The following is an 18,009-nucleotide window of genomic DNA, read 5'->3' on the forward strand; positions in this document are numbered from 1 at the left end:
AGGATTGCTTGAGCCCAGCAGTTTGAGGTTACAGTGAGCTGATCACATCACTGCATTCCAGGCTGGGTGACAGAGTGAGACCCGTCAAAAAAAAAAAAAAAAAAAAAAAAAAGAAGAAGAAGAAGAAGAAAGAAGAAATTACAAGAGAAAAAACGTTTGTAATTGTAATTTCATATTAATGAAATGCATAATTTTTTTTAAGATGGGGTCTAGCTGTATTGCCCAGGCTGGAGGGCAGTGGCACGATCTCGGCTCACTGCAGCCTCTATCTCCCAGGCTCAAGCAATCTTCCCACCCAGCCTCCCATGTAGCTGGGACCACAGGTGCATGTCACCACGCCTGGCTAGTTTTTGTATTTTTAGTAGAGACAGGGTTTTGTTGTGTTGCCCAGGCTGTCATGAATTCCTGAGCTCAAGCGATCCTCCCGCCTCAGCCTCCTGTAATACCACCAGTTTATGACAGGTATAATAAACCTGTTTTTAATTTTATTTTAAATTTTAATTTAATTACTGGTGTAACAAACACCAGTTTATTACAGGTGTAAGCCACTGCATCAGGCCTGAAATGCATGATTTTATAGGAAAATATAAATTAGTAAAATTGACTTAAAGAAAGATAAAACAATTAATTTCTATTTATAACTAGCAAAAAGTTTTTTTTATATTATCAGAAAAACACTCTCCTACTTCTTACTAGGCACAGGTTATGTTATAGGCCCAGGTAATTTCTATCATACTTAAACGCTCTACAATATGGAAAAAGATAGAAACCATACTGACTCATTTTATTTATCCTGCTAACATAACCTGCTGAATCTCTCTCACACACAAAAACATACCCAGAAATCAATGTAACTTACAAATAGATGCAAAATCCAAAATAATTAACAAACTGGATACAACAAGATAAACACCATGACCATGAGAGAGAGTATATTCACAAGTGTAAGGGGTGGTTCACTGTAGGAAATACCTCAACATAGGCCGGGCGCAGTGGCTCACGCCTGCAATCCCAGTACTTTTGGAGGCCAAGGCAGGCAGATCATGAGGTCAGGAGATCGAGATCATCCTGGCCAATATGGTGAAACTCCGTCTCTACTAAAAATACAAAAATTAGCTGGGCGTGGTGGTGTGTGCCTGTAATCCCAGCTACTCGGGAGGCTGGGGCAGGAGAATCGCATGAACCAGGAAGGTGGAGGTTGCAGTGAGCCGAGATAGCGCCACTGCACTCCAGCCTGGGCGACAGAGCAAGACTCCATCTCAAAAAAAAAAAAAAAAAGAAAGAAAGAAAGAAATACCTCAGTTTATTAATAGGTCACATTTATGTGTTATCTGTGTGCTTGTCCAACTGGAATGATCTCCTTGGGGTCAGGCTCGGTGGCTTTCACTTTTTTGAGCCAAGTATGAAGTTTTGTATTTGTATTGTTTTTATTTTACAGTATACCATGGTATATAAAACAATACTTCATTTTATAGTAAGACGGTAAACACTCAAATGTATTTACTGCTATTTCATCACTATAATAATCAGTTTTATTTATTTATTTATTTATTTTTTACTCTGGAGCATCTTTGTTCCAAACTTCCTCCCAGTAGCAGCTGCTCCACAATCTTCTCTCCTGGAGAATCTCTCCTCTTCTTTGGTTACTGCTCTCTACATACACCTCTAAAAGACTTCATTCTTGGTATTCCCTCCACCTCCCTGCCCTTCCACACCCCTGCCCCCGACACCCCATCCAAAGCTATGCCTGACACACGAAGAACTTTCATGAAATTGTAGCGGTCACTTCATTTCTTCAGGTGTTTGCTTGTATTTTGACATAGACACTTGGCTTTTCGGATGTCCTGTTCAACTTCTGTTCTCTGATTAGACTGCAGAGATAATGTTTATGCTCTTTTGATCTCAATTAACAAATTTATTTGGCTGCTCTTTGATGGAGAACATTCTGTTCATTCTGTTTTCCATTCAGAAACTTGGAAGACAGTTTGCTCTGGCTTTTTGCAGGACACCTGATGACTTTCTTTTCACCTTTCTCTGTTCTGTTCATCTGTCTCTCCTAATCTCCCTCCTTCTCCCTTCCCAGTCCCCCACCTCTTGTTCCCTCCTTACTCCTCAACTAGCTATAACTTAGGAAGCTCAGCTGTGTGGGCTCATGATGGAAATAATGGAAGCTGTGGCATAACTAAGAGTTTATCCCTTTATAAGCAAGTATCTCTTGAAAGCAACAAATTGCTTGAGCCAAGAGCCCTCATGCAAGCAGGCTGATGGTCTTAAGATGCCATGCCGTGAGGCAGCCAAACCTCTCAGAGGGGTCGTGTGCAGGTGCTCTGGTCACAGTCCTGGGGCCAGACAAGTGAGTGTATGAGGGCTCCAGTGATTCCGACTCTCACTTATCAAGTAACCCCCAACTTTGAATCTTCCTAACGGAGGCCCTAGACATTGTGGAGCAGAGGCATGTTGGCCTCACAGCGCTTCTTTCAAATTCTTTACCAACAGAATCCAAGAACATAATAAAGTCGCGGTCGTTTCATTCCACTAAGTCTGGGATGGATTGTTATACAGCAATAGTAATTGGAATAAAAATTTGTAACAGGAGTGGGGTGCTCCTGTAACATAATCCCAAATAGTTGGCACTGGCTTTGGGAAGTGGGTGGAAGCTGGAAAGGTCCTCAGAGACTGCTGGGGGAATCATGGCAGGCCTTTAAGAGGGGTCAGTGAGGGCCTGAGGAAAACAGGGAAAAGATTACTCCCAGCCAGAGGAAAGGGGAGAAAAGGGACCTTGGTCGTTAAACAGGAGAAAATTTGACAACCCTGTTGCCTATGGGAAGGCAGAAAACAGAAAAAGTACCCAACAAATGTGATGATCTAGATAAGGAGATTTCTAGACAGAATACTGAAAGTGCCATCTGGCTTCTTCTTGCTGTCTATGAAAAAAACGTGAGAGGAGAGAGAGGACCTTAATAAAGAACTGTTCTGCTCTCATGTAAAAATTAGAGGAAATATAAAGAAGCCTGCAATTGCTGGGCTTGAAAATAAAACTGTTTCTTATTCCCAGCTTCTCCAGATGGCAAATGATTCTCAAATTAAGAAATGGTTTCAGGGCAATGGATCGAATCCAGAGTGGGATTGTAAAATCCTTTGTTAAAACCTTAGAAAGATCTAAGGCATTCATAGTATCTTCCAGACAGCTAAATGAGGCTCTAAAGAACTTTAGGGCATGCCTTACAAATTCTATCCTTTAAAGGGTCTTGTCCCACAATTTCATGAGGAGCCCAAGATATGGGAGAGTTACAAATTCTATCCTTTAAACAACAGGGCTCCTGAATCTTAAGGGTCTTGTCCCACAATAGCTCATGAGGAGCCCAAGATATGGGAGAGTTTATTTTGCAGAGATTTGTGGGTGTGATTTTGTCCAATGGAGTGGTTATAAATTGATACACAGTAAATCCACCAAAATTTCAAAGGACTGGACTGAAAGCAACATAGGCATGGCAAAATGCAAAGAGGCTCTGCACCCAGCCCCCAACCTTTTGTGGACAGGAAGCAGCTAAGAAAGCTACTTAGTTGCAAACACAGAAGGTCAGTGAGTGTTTTGTGACCCCCATTCCCCTCCTCTTTGAATAGAAGTGTCGGTGGGAGGTATCCCATCCCTAGATCACCATTGCTGATGGGTGCGGGACAGATTACTTTTCCTTTCAGTTGGTCTTCAGATTGCAGGAACTCTACTTAAGGAATGGCGCCTGGATTGAATTAGATGAAATCCTGGCCCTTGACCTTAAACCTGGTATTACAAGGAGATGAGACTTCTGGGACATCTTGTGAGTGGGTAAACACATTCTATTTTATTTTACTTCATTTTTTCGAGTTGGGGTCTCACTCTGTTGCCCAGGCTGGAGTGTGGTGGTGCAATGATGGCTCAGACCTTGGGCTCCTGGGCTCAAGCAATCCTCTGCCTCAGCCTCCCAAGCAGCTGGGACTACAGGCATGTGCCACCACATCCAACTAATTAAAAACACTTTTTTTTTTTTTTTTTTGGTAGAAATGAGGTCTTCCTGTGTTGCCCAGACTGGTCTTGAACTCCAGGCCTCAAGTGGTCCTCCCGCCTTGACTGGTAAGTGCATTTTAAGTCAGAGTAAGGAAAATAATTTTTAACCAGCAGGTAGAAAGTGGAGGACTTAAAACAAGTTTGCAAAACTTTTGACACTCCTCCCATAGAAAGATAGGGGTCTATGTCCCCATCCCTTGAATCTAGGCTTACCGTATGACTGGCTTTTGACCAATAAAATGCAACAGAATTGGAGCTGTGTGACTTCTGAGGCCTGCTCAGAAAAGGCAATGCAGCTTCTGCGGTGTTCAATGGGACATTCATGTTTTGAGCGCTAAGTCAGCTCATAAGAAGCCCAACTACCAGCCAGTCGTGGTGGCTCATGCCTGTAATCCCAGCACGTTGGGTGAATCACCTGAGGCTGGGTGTTCAAGACCAAGCTGGCCAACGTGGCTGTTGCTATTAAAAATACAAAAATTAGCTGGGCATAGTAGCGCATGCCTATAGTCCCAGCCATTCTGGAGGCTGAGGCACGAGAATTGCTTGAACCCGGGAGGCAGAGGTTGCACCAAGCTGAGATCACGCCACTGTACTCTAGCCTGGGTGACAGAGCAGACTGTCTCAAAAAAAGTTAATAAAAACAATAAAGAAGTCTGACTACCTTGAGGCCACCATGTTGTGAGGAAGCCAAGCATCTCCAAAAGGCCTCATAAGGCTCTCCAGTCAGCAGTCTCAGTCTCTGAGTCCTCCCCACTGAGGTGTCCGTCACCTTGGTGGACATGCCTTCAAATGATTCCAGCCCCAGCCCTTAAGTCACCCCTAGCCTTTAAGTCTTCCCAGCTGAGGCCTCAGATACTGCAGAGCAGAGAGAAGCCACCTGCTTTGCCCCCCCTTTTTTTTTTTTGAGACGGAGTTTCGCTGTTGTCTGTTGTTGGCCTGGGCTGGAGTGCAGTGGCACGATCTTGGCTCACTGCAACCTCTGCCTCCCGGGTTCCAGCAATCCTTCTGCCTCAGCCTCCTGAGCAGCTGAGATCACAGGCCCCTGCCACCACGCCCAGCTAATTTTTATATTTCTAGTAGAGATGGGGTTTCACCATGTTGGCCAGGCTGGTCTCGAACTCTTGGCCTTAGGTGATCCACCCGCTTCAGCCTCCCAAAGTGCTGGGATTAAAGGCGTGAGCCACTGCTCCCAGCCCGCCTATTCTGAATCACTGACCTAAGAACATATGACCATAACAGAGAGAAACCTTAATTTTGTAAATGCATCAGGGAAAGAATGCATAGGTTGGGATAACTAAGAATTAATTCCTTCACAAACAGTCACTTTCAAAATTTTTTTGTTATTATTTGAACACATCAAATAAACAGTAAAAATACCACATTTATAAATATTTTCCCACTTCATGAAACAGAATAAAATTCTCTTCCTTTCTCAGGGATTCAGAGTTGTTATGGTGAATGTTAATTAGTAAGTATGCTTTAAAACAGATGCATCTTCAGGGCTACTAGGCTCTCTGTGACTGTACGCCTGGATCACATGATCCAAACATCATACCAGTATGTGTGAGCCACATGCTGTTTTAATGGTAAAACAAAACCTATTTCTACAAAACATGAGCCTTGAGCAGTAATGAAAAACTGTCTTGAAACCAATATAATCGACTTTATTCCCAAGTGCCTGTTGTGAGCCTAGTACTATTGATCAACATTATTCAGGTCAAGGAAAATAATTGTAATCAACTGATTAAAAGGGCTAAGTTTATATCATTGATTGACAAGGGCTTTCAACCCTTGATTTTAACAGCTTGATGAAAGCCACTCCACAAAACTCTTCAATAAGTTTCCAACACCAATTCACCTCACTGCACTGAATAAATAAAACATCTCCACATTCAGCTTCAACTTCTTCCCAATATTGCACATCCTGACAGGGATCAAGGGCACCATCAAGAACATTTATAACCCACATAATGTTCTCATCACAATGGATTTTGTACTTAACAAAATTAAATACAAATCCCTCTAGAGAGTGACACACAGGAAGTTGGGCCTCCCAAAGCCTCATCCATTAATTAATTAATTAATTAATTTTTTCTTTTCTTTTTCTTTTTTTTTGAGATGGAGTCTTGCTCTGTCACCCAGGCGGGAGTGCAATGGCATGATCTTGGCTCACCGCAACCTCCACCTCCTGGGTTTAAGTGATTCTCCTGCCTCAGCCTCCCGAGTAGCTGGGGTTACAGGCGATTGCCACCACACCTGCCTAATTTTTGTGTTTTTAGTAGAGACAAGGTTTCACCATGTTGGCCAGGCTGGTCTCGAACTCCTGACTTCAAGTGGTTCACCTGCCTCGGCCTCCCAAAGTGCTGGGATTACAGGCGTGAGTCACGGTGCCTCGCAACTCCATTAATTTAAATGGTTGGTTATTTTTCCCTTTTGTTGCAAGAACCTTGTTTGTAGCAAGCAAATTTGGCTTTTTCACATTTACATTAAATATCAAATTCCTTACTGGAAAGGTGTTTAGAACCTACTAGGTTCATGGGTATCAGCCAAATGGGCAACTGTCTTCTTTTTGTTAAAATCTAAGACAGGCCAGGTATTGCCTGAATATCTGGCAGTTTGAGTTCCTGGGCTCATCTTGTAACCTGGAGTTCGGTAGTTTCACGAAAAATTCAATTTTAATTCCAAACAGACTGCTCTCAGGACATAGCTCAAGAAATCACTTCAACCAGTTTTTAATACCAAGCCATCTAGTGGAACTGAACTAAATCTCTGAGTCTTCCTATTCTTTCAGTTTTCATATATTGCAACCATCAGTATGCCTGCCTGTAAGAGACTGACTTCCTTTTAATTACTGCTTCAGATTTATTGTTTCGGGCTGGGGAAGGAGATAATCAGATTCATCACAAGGGTACATAAAGCAAGACAAATGGCCCAAGAAGGTGCCCCTTTGGAAAGAACATACAAAGTTTAGCACACAAACTCTGTCCCATCTATTTTGACTCTGTCTCATCTATTTGGGAGGTATAAACATCCTCCCATTTGCCTTCTGATTATGGTTCGTTTGGGCCAATGGCTCTCAACCATGGCTGTGTATGAGAATCACAGGGAAGACTGTGATACATTTGGTCTGGTTTGTGCTGGGCATCTGCAGTTTGTAAAAGCTCCCCAAGTGATTCAAATCACACGTAACCACTGATTTACGTAAAACTACTAAATAATTGGGTCCTAGATAGTCAAATTATTATTTTACAAAGCTAATTGTTTTACTAATTGAATCAAGCTCTATATTATCTATTTTAAATTTATTTTTTTCTCTCAAAATACCAACTTAATTAAGTTGCTTTCCTTATTAGTCTTTAATTGAATTTTTTTTGCCTTACAAATTAATGACCCTCTTGATGCAAAATAAAAAAAGATTATTCACTCATCATTTGAGGCTTATTTTCCTTATCCCATTCTGAGTCAGTGTACACTAACAATTATTTTAGATATGATGACTGATTTCTTATTGTATCCTGGTCATTTTGGATATTGTGTTATGAGACTCTTGATCTTACTTAAATCTTCTCTTTTAGCAGGCTTCCACTAAAAGTGGGCCAGGAGCAGAAGGGGAGGACACATGTTTTACTGCTGGATGGGAGTGGAAATCCAGGCCCCTCAACATGGCTTCCATTGACACAGCTCTTGTGGGGAGTAGAACAAGCGCCTCATAGCCTCCAGGAGGGGGTAGAAACCTAGGCATGTCCCTCTGCTTCCACTGACATACTGAGAGGGGTTGGGCACCTCATTACCCCTAGGCTGGTTCCCCACTGAGCCTCCTCGACACCACCCCAACAGGGAAGGGTCAGGAGAGGGGTACCTCTTTACTGCCAGGTGAGGGTGGAGGGCTAGGCTTCTCACTAGGCCTTTGCTGATGAGAGCTGCAGGTACCCATATTTTCCGCCTGGTGCTTTTCTGGAGAAGGGTGCTTATTGTCAAAAAAGATTCTGTTTTGCTAGGCTACCCCTTTCCTGTACTTTGGCAAGAGAGAGCAGGCTCTTCTCTGTGCCTGCTGGTGTTTCTGGATGGCGGGCTTCTCCGGCAGCCAGTCTGGGATAGAAAGGAGGCAAAAAGAAAAGCCAGGGAATCCCTCCCTGCCAAGTTCCTCCGGAGTCCTGAGGTCCCTAGCTGGTCCACTTTCCTCTCTCCAGCATTCAGAATCTCCTTACATTTGTTTTATGATATAATGTCTAGGGTTTTTAGCTGTATTTAGTGAGACAGGAAGGGAGAAATGCATCTCTTCCATTTTGTTCAGAACTGGAAGGCCCAACTTCTCATTCTAGACAATGCCCCAAACAAATCAGAAATGTAGTTTCACCTTAGAGGGTTTCTGACACAGGGGAGGAGCCAGGAAGCAAACATCACAGGCTGGACAATGGGAACCACAGTTGGAGAGAAGAGACTGCAAATTTCCCTCTTTAAAATGCTGCTAATTCTCAAACGTGCATGTCACGCTTAGACCTTTCTCTGGAGCTTCAGATGGGCATTTCTGCCTGTCTAGGGAAAGCACAAGGAGTCTCCTGGAGAGCCCAGGGGGACCACATATTTGACCTGGACAAAATGACACTCATCACCTTACCCTTACTACTCTTTTTTCTCAGGGCCGTATCTCAATAAAGTGCCACCAGCCATACCACCTCCCAAGCCCAAAAGAGAATGCTTCAATTTCCCCAACTCATCCATTCTCACCTGGGAGGCAGCACAGGCTCTGGAGCCACACTGCCTGGGCTCCAATTTTGGCACTACCTCCTACTGACTTTATGTCTTCAGATAAGCCCTATCAATGCTCCGTGCCTCAGTTTCTTCACCTTCAAGTGGGGTTTCATCCTCACAGGGAAGATGAAAAAATTATCTAAAGTAACACAGGTAGAAAATTAAACTAGTGCCTGGTTCATAGAAAATATTCCAAAAAATGTTAACCTTAATTAAGAATAACTCAGAAACCGCTTACATCTTGTCTCTTCTCTCCATTTCTGGTGTCACTTTATCTGTTGAGATTATTCCAAGAACCACTGAAATGGTATTTATTTCACCAGCCTCTTGTCACTTCGGTATATATTTGTAATGCTGTCAGAATTAGCTTCCTAAGAACACAAACCTCATCACGCCACTTAAAAGTGGTTGCTCTGCATTGTTAATAGCAGTGGAGCACACACTCCTTTTAAGAATCTGAAAAAAGCTACGAGAGCCCAGTGCAAACATGCACAAGTATTTGCATATACACGTTGAGTATACCTTGTCCAAAGTGCTTAGAACCAGAAATGTTTTAGAGTTTGCATTTTATTCAGATTTTGGAATAGGTGCATATATATAACGAGACATCTTGGGGATGGAACCCAAGTCTAAACATGACATTCATTTATGTTTCCTATAAATCTTATATACATAACCTGAAAGTAATTTTATTTTTCCCTTGGGGACATCGAATAAGCTGTGCTGTGTGCCTGCGTTTTCACTGCAACCTGTCACATGCGGTCAGATGTGGAATTTTTCACTTGTGGTGTCATACGGGTGCTCCAAAAGTTTTGGAATTTGGAGCGTTTTGGATTTTGGATTACAGATGCTCAACCTGTTCGTATAAGCCTCCTCAAACGTTTCCTTGTCCTGAAAAGCCATTTCTGCCATCTTCTGCACCCTCATAGAACTTCATGCTCACCTCTGCTTTTGCATTTAACAAGCTGCATTGTGATTATTTTTGTTTGTATTTGCCTCTCCCACTAAACGACAAGCAGAAGCTGCATCTTCTTGTCTTTATTTCCCTACTACCTACCAGGCAGGTGGTAGATGATAGAATTTATTGAATGTGTGAAAGCCAGAGTAAAAGCTATGGATGGATTCAAAAGGTTCTCCCTGCTTAGGAGACTGATGGTTCCCGTGTGTTCCTTATCAAAGCCAACCCTTAATCACAGCCTTAAAAGCTTTATTCTTACTGGTTACCTTGCAGATACTTTCCCCTTTCTCTCCTCATACCCCTCCCCGCGCTCTTGTCTACGGCTTCCAAATCCATGTCTCTGCTCAAGAACTGAATGTCTGTGACCTCTCATATGTTTAAACCCTAATCCCCAGTGTGATGGTATTTGGAGGTGGGGCCTATGGGAGGTAATTAGGTTATGAGGGTGGAGCCCTCACGCTGGGATCAGTGTCTCTATAAGAAAAGACAGGCCAGAACCTGCTTCCTCCTTTCTTCCCCATGTGAGGATACAATGAGAAGGCAGTCAGTCCCCTGTGAACTGAAAGGAAAGCCCTCACCAGAGCTCAAACATCTTGGACTTCCAGCCAGACTGGGAAAATAAATTCCTGTTGTTGAAGCCACGTGGTCTGTGGTTTCTTGTTACAGCACCGCATGCTAAGACAGTCTCCATCCTAGGTTGCTCTTTGTGTGTTGGGCCTTGCCTCAAATGAAGCCCATTTGAGACTGAACTTTCGCACACTCTGCTACCACATCCCTGCTTCTTTTCCTGTATTTCCTATCTTGGTGAGTCACCAGCACCAAGGCCTGTTGTTCTAGCACATAAACAGGTCTTGAACCCATCTCCCCCTCTTTATGGTCCTTGCTTGAGTTCAGGTCCTTGTAATTTCTGAAGCAGCATCTTAACTACTTTTCCTGTCACCAGTCTTGACCTCTCCAGCTCAACCATCAGCACTCATTTATTGAACACCTACCGTATGGCAGGCAGTGTTCTGGGAACAAGAGAGCCCCCGACCATTCTCCCATGGAGTCTATGTTTTAATGGGGGTGTGGGGGAGCCAGACTGTAAAGAACTCTAATAATGTGACAGGTGGTGATGTGGCCTATGAAGAAGAATAAAGTATGTAAAGGCATACAGAGGGATAAGATGGAGTTGAGGGTATCATTCTGAACAAGTCTTTTAAAGTTATATTTGGGCAGAGGCCTGAATGAAGTGAGGAAGCCATTCAGTTATCTGGAAGAACACTCCAGGGGAATGAAAACTGAGAGCAAAGATTAGACAGTGAGGGCACTGAAAGCTGACTTCATCCGACTCTGATTTCTACAGGCACGGGATTGTCAGTTTGCAAGGGGGCAAAGAGCAGTTTCTAATTATGGAGCATTTGACTATGTGATAAGAACGATGCTGAGGACTTTCCTCGCATTATTTCATACACTTCATTTTGGGCCTCAACCTTCAACTGAGATGGGTGCTACTGTTAAAATGGGGCATGAATTCAACAACCACCCATCTGCTTCCAAATATCCTAACACCTGTGTTGCCAGACCCCACTGGGGTGTGATTTTTCTTTTGTCCTTTACCATTTATAGTGTAATGATCTTTAAATGCAATGTAAGGTATTTTTACAACTCAACGAGCTTTGTGAAAGGCTATTAGAGGGGATGGTAAGGGCGGATATCAGAGGTGGCTCCCAAGAAGCAGAATGGCTGCTCCCTCAATAGCAGCCAAAGTAGTAGTTCAGCTAACTCAGGAGAGAGGACCCTAAGCCTGTCAATTTTACTTGCTCCCAGTAGATATACCTCTAACCATGGCACACTGTAAAGAGGTCTATGCTTAGATATGATTACAATAAAATGAAACCCTTGTAATGTTTATTATATTTAAAAAATTCAGATTCCTCCTGTAGTGCAAAACTTCATCATAACAATTCTGTGTAAAGAAAGTTTGTTCTGGACCTTAGCCAATAACAAAGAAACAAACTCATTTATTTAATGGCTACAGTCCAGGACCAGTAGAGGTCACCTCCCAGTGGTGTGTGTGTGGTGGTGGCGGGGGTGGGGGGGTTGTTGCCAAGTGAGACAATATATGCAGATGTCCACTATGAGGAATGAAAATCATCAAATATAAGATGATTTCTTTATCTTATGCTCCTCTTGTTAAGGAAAATCTTTTGATGAGACTGTCCTCAAACATTAAACCATGGTCAGTGACTTAAAGACAATTTAATTTTTGATACAGATACGGGATCATGAGGCTTTCTAGAAAACACACTCTCTCTCCAACTCTGTCTTAGTCCATTTAGGTGGCTATGACAAAATACCATAAACTGGTGGCTTATAAACCACAGAGATTGACTCCTCACAGTTCTGGAAGCTAGAAGTCCGAGATGAGGGTGCTGGTGGCCCTCGTCTAGGTTGCAGACTGCCAACTTCTCGTAGTCTCCTCACATGGCAAGAGGGCGAGGGTCTCTCTGGGGCCTCTTGTATAAGGTCAATAATCCTGTGATGAGGGTAGAAACCTCCCAAAGGTCTCATCTCCGAATTCCATCACATTGGGGGTTAGGATTTTGACACAGGAATTTTTGGGGAACACATTCAGACCTTAGCACTCTGTGTCTCTCCATCTCTCTCTCACACACATATACATAAGTGATAAAAAAAAAAAAAAACTCTAATGGCAGAATTGAATTTGGGGGCAAGTCCAACTTTTAACAGATGTTTCCAAGAAGTAGCCAAAACAACAAAAGTGAAAAAATTTGGGGAACAGAATAGTTAGGTAAGTGGTTCTCATCTCTGGCTGCATAGTGCAGTCACCTAGGGAGCTTTATTTTATTTTTTATTTTTTTTATTTTTGTAGAGACAAGGTCTTGCTATGTTGCCCAGGCTGGTATTGAACTCCTGGGCTCAAGTGGTCCTCCCACTTTGGCTTCCCACAGTGCTGGGATTATAGGTGTTAACCATTGCGCCTGGCTGGCCTGGAGAGCTTTAACACATGCTGATGCCTAGGTCTACCAGCAGAGATTTGATTTCATTGATCTGGAGTATGACCTGGGTATCAGAAATTTTAAGAACTCTCCAGGTCATTCTAATGTGCAGCTAAAGTTGAGAACCCCTGAGTTAGACTATCAACATACTAACACTTTTTATTTGGCTTTAAAAGTGAAAACTAAATAAAATAAAAATCAGATCTTCTAAATAGCAGGTTAACAGTAAAACCACTATATTTTTTCTGGCCTTCTTGAGACTGTAGTACCTTTTCTTCTTTGAGGAGGCAGGATTGCAATTGAGAGAAATAAACAGTACAAATAAAAGTATAACGTGACAGCTCTCTTCAAAGGTGCTGTTTTTTTCCCCCTTAAAAGAAATGAAGACATTTTCTTTTTCTTGTTTTGCTTTTATATATACACATATGTGTGTATATACATACACATATATATATATATTTTTTTTTTTCTTTTTTCTTTTTCTTTGAGACAGAGTCTTGCTCTTGTTGCCCAGGCTGGAGTGCAATGTTGTGACCTTGGCTCACTGCAACCTCCACCTCCCGGGTTCAAGCGATTCTCTTGCCTCAGCCTCCTGAGTAGCTGGGATTACAGGCACGTGCCACTACATCCAGCTAATTTTTGTATTTTTAGTAGAGATAGGGTTTCACTATGTTGGCCAGGCTGGTCTTGAACTCCTGGACTCAAATGATCTGCTTGCCTCGGCCTCCCAAAATGTTGGGATTACAGGCGTGAGCCACCATGCCCAGCCTTTTTTTGTATCCTAATGACATACCTTTGGAGCTCTTGATATGCAGACCAGGGCCAATACACACATTCTCATCTTGATTATTCAGTTTCCTGCGGGTCTACAAGTCACTAATCCTCAAAAGGTTAAGGCGAACTATTTTAGAAAACTATTATTAATGTAAGAAAGACTTACATAGATAAATAAAGAAAATGAGAGAGAGAAAGAGAGCAACTTTGGCAATTAAGTTAGGTAGAAAGATACCTAATTTTGTGGCTACCTCTGGCTTTGAGATTAGAAGAACCTGCACTGAAACACTGCACTAGTGGTCAACTTCTCTGAGAATTTATTTCTTCATCTATAAAATAAGACTTCCTGCCCAGGATTCTTACAATCATCAAGATATAGCCTGGGTAAATCATTTAAGAAACACCTGGCATGACACATGCGATGAATGTTAGTTCTGTTATTTCTTTCCTCTTAAAACAGGATTTTTTTTTTTTTTTTTTTTAAATAGGGTCTTGCTCTATCACCCAGGCTGGAGTGCAATGGTGTGATATTGGCTCCCTGCAACCTCCTCCTCCTGGGCTCAAGCAATTGTCCTTCCTCAGCCTCCTGAGTAGCTGGGACTACTGGCTAATTTTTGTATTTTTTGTAGAGATGGGGTTTCACTATGTTGCCCAGGCTGGTCTTGAACTCTCTGAGTTCAGGTGATCTGCCTGCCTCAGCTTCCCAAAGTGCTAGGGTTACAGGTGTGAGCCACTGCTCTGGGCCCCAAATAGGATTTTAGTTTCATGTGTCATCTGTCAAAGGGAGGGGCAGGTAGCAGATGGCTGCTGGAACTGGCCTAGGTCAAACACACTTGGGATTAAGGGCTAGGTCACAAACACGAAGGGTGAAGCCCAGCTCCACTCCTGGTGAGCTCTGTGACCTGGGCAGATTGCTTCACCTTTCTGAGCACCGGTTTTCTCCTGACAGCAAGGTATTACTGTGCTGTGCATCTACGGGGCTGCCACAGTGAGCAACCTAGGCACTGTGCCGACGGGCTGGTGGCTTCCCTGCCTCTCCCACGGGTCCACAAGGCTTGTAGGCAGAGTCTATGTGATGTATGCTTGCACTGCCAGTGCCTGCCAAATGCACAGCACATGGGAGGTGCTCCAAAATGTTTACTGAATAAAAGAGAGCTCTGATAAAGACAGCTGTCTAAAGAAAGCCTATTATTACCTCAGCTTAGCAACATCTATTTCTGCAAATGTAGAGATTTAAAAAATATGTACATCTCCGTGTATGGCTTTGTTTTAAAGCCATCTTGCTTCTAGCAATCTGACCTCTGGATAAATTAAGGTGGTACCGTACTAATTTGCTTACATTTTAGTTCTTAAAAGGCATTGTGTTTCTTTAACAAGATAGCTTTTTAAAGGAGTCATAAATTGGTCCTAGTGCTTGGTGCTTTCAGACATTGCTTTGAGACATCTTTTACATATGAAATTGAATTTCCCAGTACAGTACTGATGAAAATGGACTCTACTTTGTGCCCAAAAGCAGTGACTTTTGATATTATAAATCGGTTTGCTTATTAGTCAGATTTTTGCACATGTAAGGAAAAACACATTTAAAAAAAACAGTTTGCTTAGTAGTGTTTGTCATAAGCAGCTGTCTCTAACCAGCGTAACAAAAGGCGTTTGCTTCTGAACACATGTCAGGAAAACCATCAATAGGGGAGCTCTGAAATTCTGACTTCTTTCTCTCTTATTAACAAAAAAAAGAGAGAGGATGTGGCTTAGTCGTCACATTTCTTAGAAGTATTTTAAAACCACGTGGCTCACTCAAATCCAATAATAAAGTCATTGAGTGCTAAAAATAAATGATAAGAGGCAGGGGAAAGATTGTTTCATTGCCAACGCCACTGGAATAAGAAAAAAATTTCTTGAAAAATTAAACTGAAACTTTGACATCTGTATTTTTCTAAATTTCTCTATAATATAGACATTACTTTCTTTCTAAGAAGAGAGGTTTCCAAATATCTAATTTTGCTAAGTGACTCTCTTTGTTATAACACGCGGAACTATAAACATTGCGCAAGATGTTCAAAATAATACAGCTCCCAGGACTGCTGAGAATTAATTAGGAAGGTAAATTTATTACCTAAATAAATTAATAAAGCTGAGTGCCACTCAGGGTCTGACATTAAGGGATTATATGCTTTCCATTAAAGAGAACTAATAAATATAGTTTAAAGGATTGAGGGAGGGCCGAGGGAGTGAACAGGCTAGCGCACACCAGCACAGGCGGTGCCAGACGTCAGCTGACTGCCTCCATTGAGGTTACCATGGAAACCCCTTCCTTTGGGACACTGCCACGAGGGTAGGGTGCTTTAGAAATGGTGATGGGGCGCAGACCGGCGGGCGGATGGATTTCAGCAGGGTTCACCCTGTACACATTACAAGGACAATCCATCTTCCAAACGAAATGATATCTTTCCAGCAAGTCATGTCAAATAGAGCAATAAAGCATGAAGTCTGGCATAATTACAGTCCATTTACCTTTACAAAACAGTCACATCAGTTCAGATAATTGTCTCTTTTCTCTCCCCTGCTTGCTTCATATTCTCCACAGAACTAAAGGAGGTATTTGTGTAATTAATTGGCTGCTTCCTTAGTCATCAAGCCCATACTGATAAAAAGGGACTATATCAAAACAACATTAATAGACAGATTCAAACATTCTTCAGACCAAACACTCAGGCAAAACTAACACGACTCAACAACAAAAGAAGGGTAAGAAGAATTCTAGCTGAGGTAAGGCTATTATGTTTTGGTTTATGTGATCTCACTGAAAACTGGCGAACAGATTTTTTGTTTACGCAAATTAAACTCAATCTTGGGGGGGGGGGGGGGGGGGGGGGGGGGGGGGGGGGGGGGGGGGGGGGGGGGGGGGGGGGGGGGGGGGGGGGGGGGGGGGGGGGGGGGGGGGGGGGGGGGGGGGGGGGGGGGGGGGGGGGGGGGGGGGGGGGGGGGGGGGGGGGGGGGGGGGGGGGGGGGGGGGGGGGGGGGGGGGGGGGGGGGGGGGGGGGGGGGGGGGGGGGGGGGGGGGGGGGGGGGGGGGGGGGGGGGGGGGGGGGGGGGGGGGGGGGGGGGGGGGGGGGGGGGGGGGGGGGGGGGGGGGGGGGGGGGGGGGGGGGGGGGGGGGGGGGGGGGGGGGGGGGGGGGGGGGGGGGGGGGGGGGGGGGGGGGGGGGGGGGGGGGGGGGGGGGGGGGGGGGGGGGGGGGGGGGGGGGGGGGGGGGGGGGGGGGGGGGGGGGGGGGGGGGGTGGGGGGGGGGGGGGGGGGGGGGGGGGGGGGGGGGGGGGGGGGGGGGGGGGGGGGGGGGGGGGGGGGGGGGGGGGGGGGGGGGGGGGGGGGGGGGGGGGGGGGGGGGGGGGGGGGGGGGGGGGGGGGGGGGGGGGGGGGGGGGGGGGGGGGGGGGGGGGGGGGGGGGGGGGGGGGGGGGGGGGGGGGGGGGGGGGGGGGGGGGGGGGGGGGGGGGGGGGGGGGGGGGGGGGGGGGGGGGGGGGGGGGGGGGGGGGGGGGGGGGGGGGGGGGGGGGGGGGGGGGGGGGGGGGGGGGGGGGGGGGGGGGGGGGGGGGGGGGGGGGGGGGGGGGGGGGGGGGGGGGGGGGGGGGGGGGGGGGGGGGGGGGGGGGGGGGGGGGGGGGGGGGGGGGGGGGGGGGGGGGGGGGGGGGGGGGGGGGGGGGGGGGGGGGGGGGGGGGGGGGGGGGGGGGGGGGGGGGGGGGGGGGGGGGGGGGGGGGGGGGGGGGGGGGGGGGGGGGGGGGGGGGGGGGGGGGGGGGGGGGGGGGGGGGGGGGGGGGGGGGGGGGGGGGGGGGGGGGGGGGGGGGGGGGGGGGGGGGGGGGGGGGGGGGGGGGGGGGGGGGGGGGGGGGGGGGGGGGGGGGGGGGGGGGGGGGGGGGGGGGGGGGGGGGGGGGGGGGGGGGGGGGGGGGGGGGGGGGGGGGGGGGGGGGGGGGGGGGGGGGGGGGGGGGGGGGGGGGGGGGGGGGGGGGGGGGGGGGGGGGGGGGGGGGGGGGGGGGGGGGGGGGGGGGGGGGGGGGGGGGGGGGGGGGGGGGGGGGGGGGGGGGGGGGGGGGGGGGGGTTTTTGGAACCGGTTCCATGGATGCTGGTTTGGGAGGACTAATGTCCACATGAACTCTAGTGGCCGAAGTGCATTTATTCAAGCAACATGCTTCAGCCATGGGGAGCAATCTTTCCCACCAATTTATACTGATCTCTAGCATGATTTTCAAAGAGATTGTGATCAAAGCTTTGGACACAACATTGCTAATTATATAGGCTATTTCTTGCTTCTGTTTTCCATATCAAGCCTCAGCAACCACAAGTTCCCCAGCTTCAAAAAACATTCAAATTCTAACGCTACTGTCCCTGTAAAAATTTTAACCTTTCTTAACAATTTTAGAACTAATGCTTTAATTCAATATTACATACAAATATAGCATAGTGACTCAAAGGGG

The 18,009-nt window shown here is 46.2% G+C and overlaps 1 protein-coding gene and 1 long non-coding RNA gene across 5 annotated transcripts in view; one reads left to right on the forward strand and one right to left on the reverse strand.

Moving 5' to 3' along the window:
* Window positions 1-18,009, reverse strand: part of MYO1D (myosin ID) — a 382,795-nt gene that overhangs the window by 126,369 nt on the left and 238,417 nt on the right. The window lies entirely within an intron of this gene.
* LOC126939018 (uncharacterized) overlaps window positions 1-18,009 on the forward strand; it is a 148,235-nt gene that overhangs the window by 88,938 nt on the left and 41,288 nt on the right. Inside the window, exon 2 of the long non-coding RNA XR_007720282.1 lies at window positions 4,040-4,111. This is a non-coding gene — a long non-coding RNA (uncharacterized LOC126939018). The remainder of the gene's footprint in view (window positions 1-4,039; window positions 4,112-18,009) is intronic.

Source organism: Macaca thibetana, chromosome 16 (genome assembly GCF_024542745.1).
Source record: "Macaca thibetana thibetana isolate TM-01 chromosome 16, ASM2454274v1, whole genome shotgun sequence".
Classification (NCBI taxonomy): Eukaryota; Metazoa; Chordata; class Mammalia; order Primates; family Cercopithecidae; genus Macaca; species Macaca thibetana.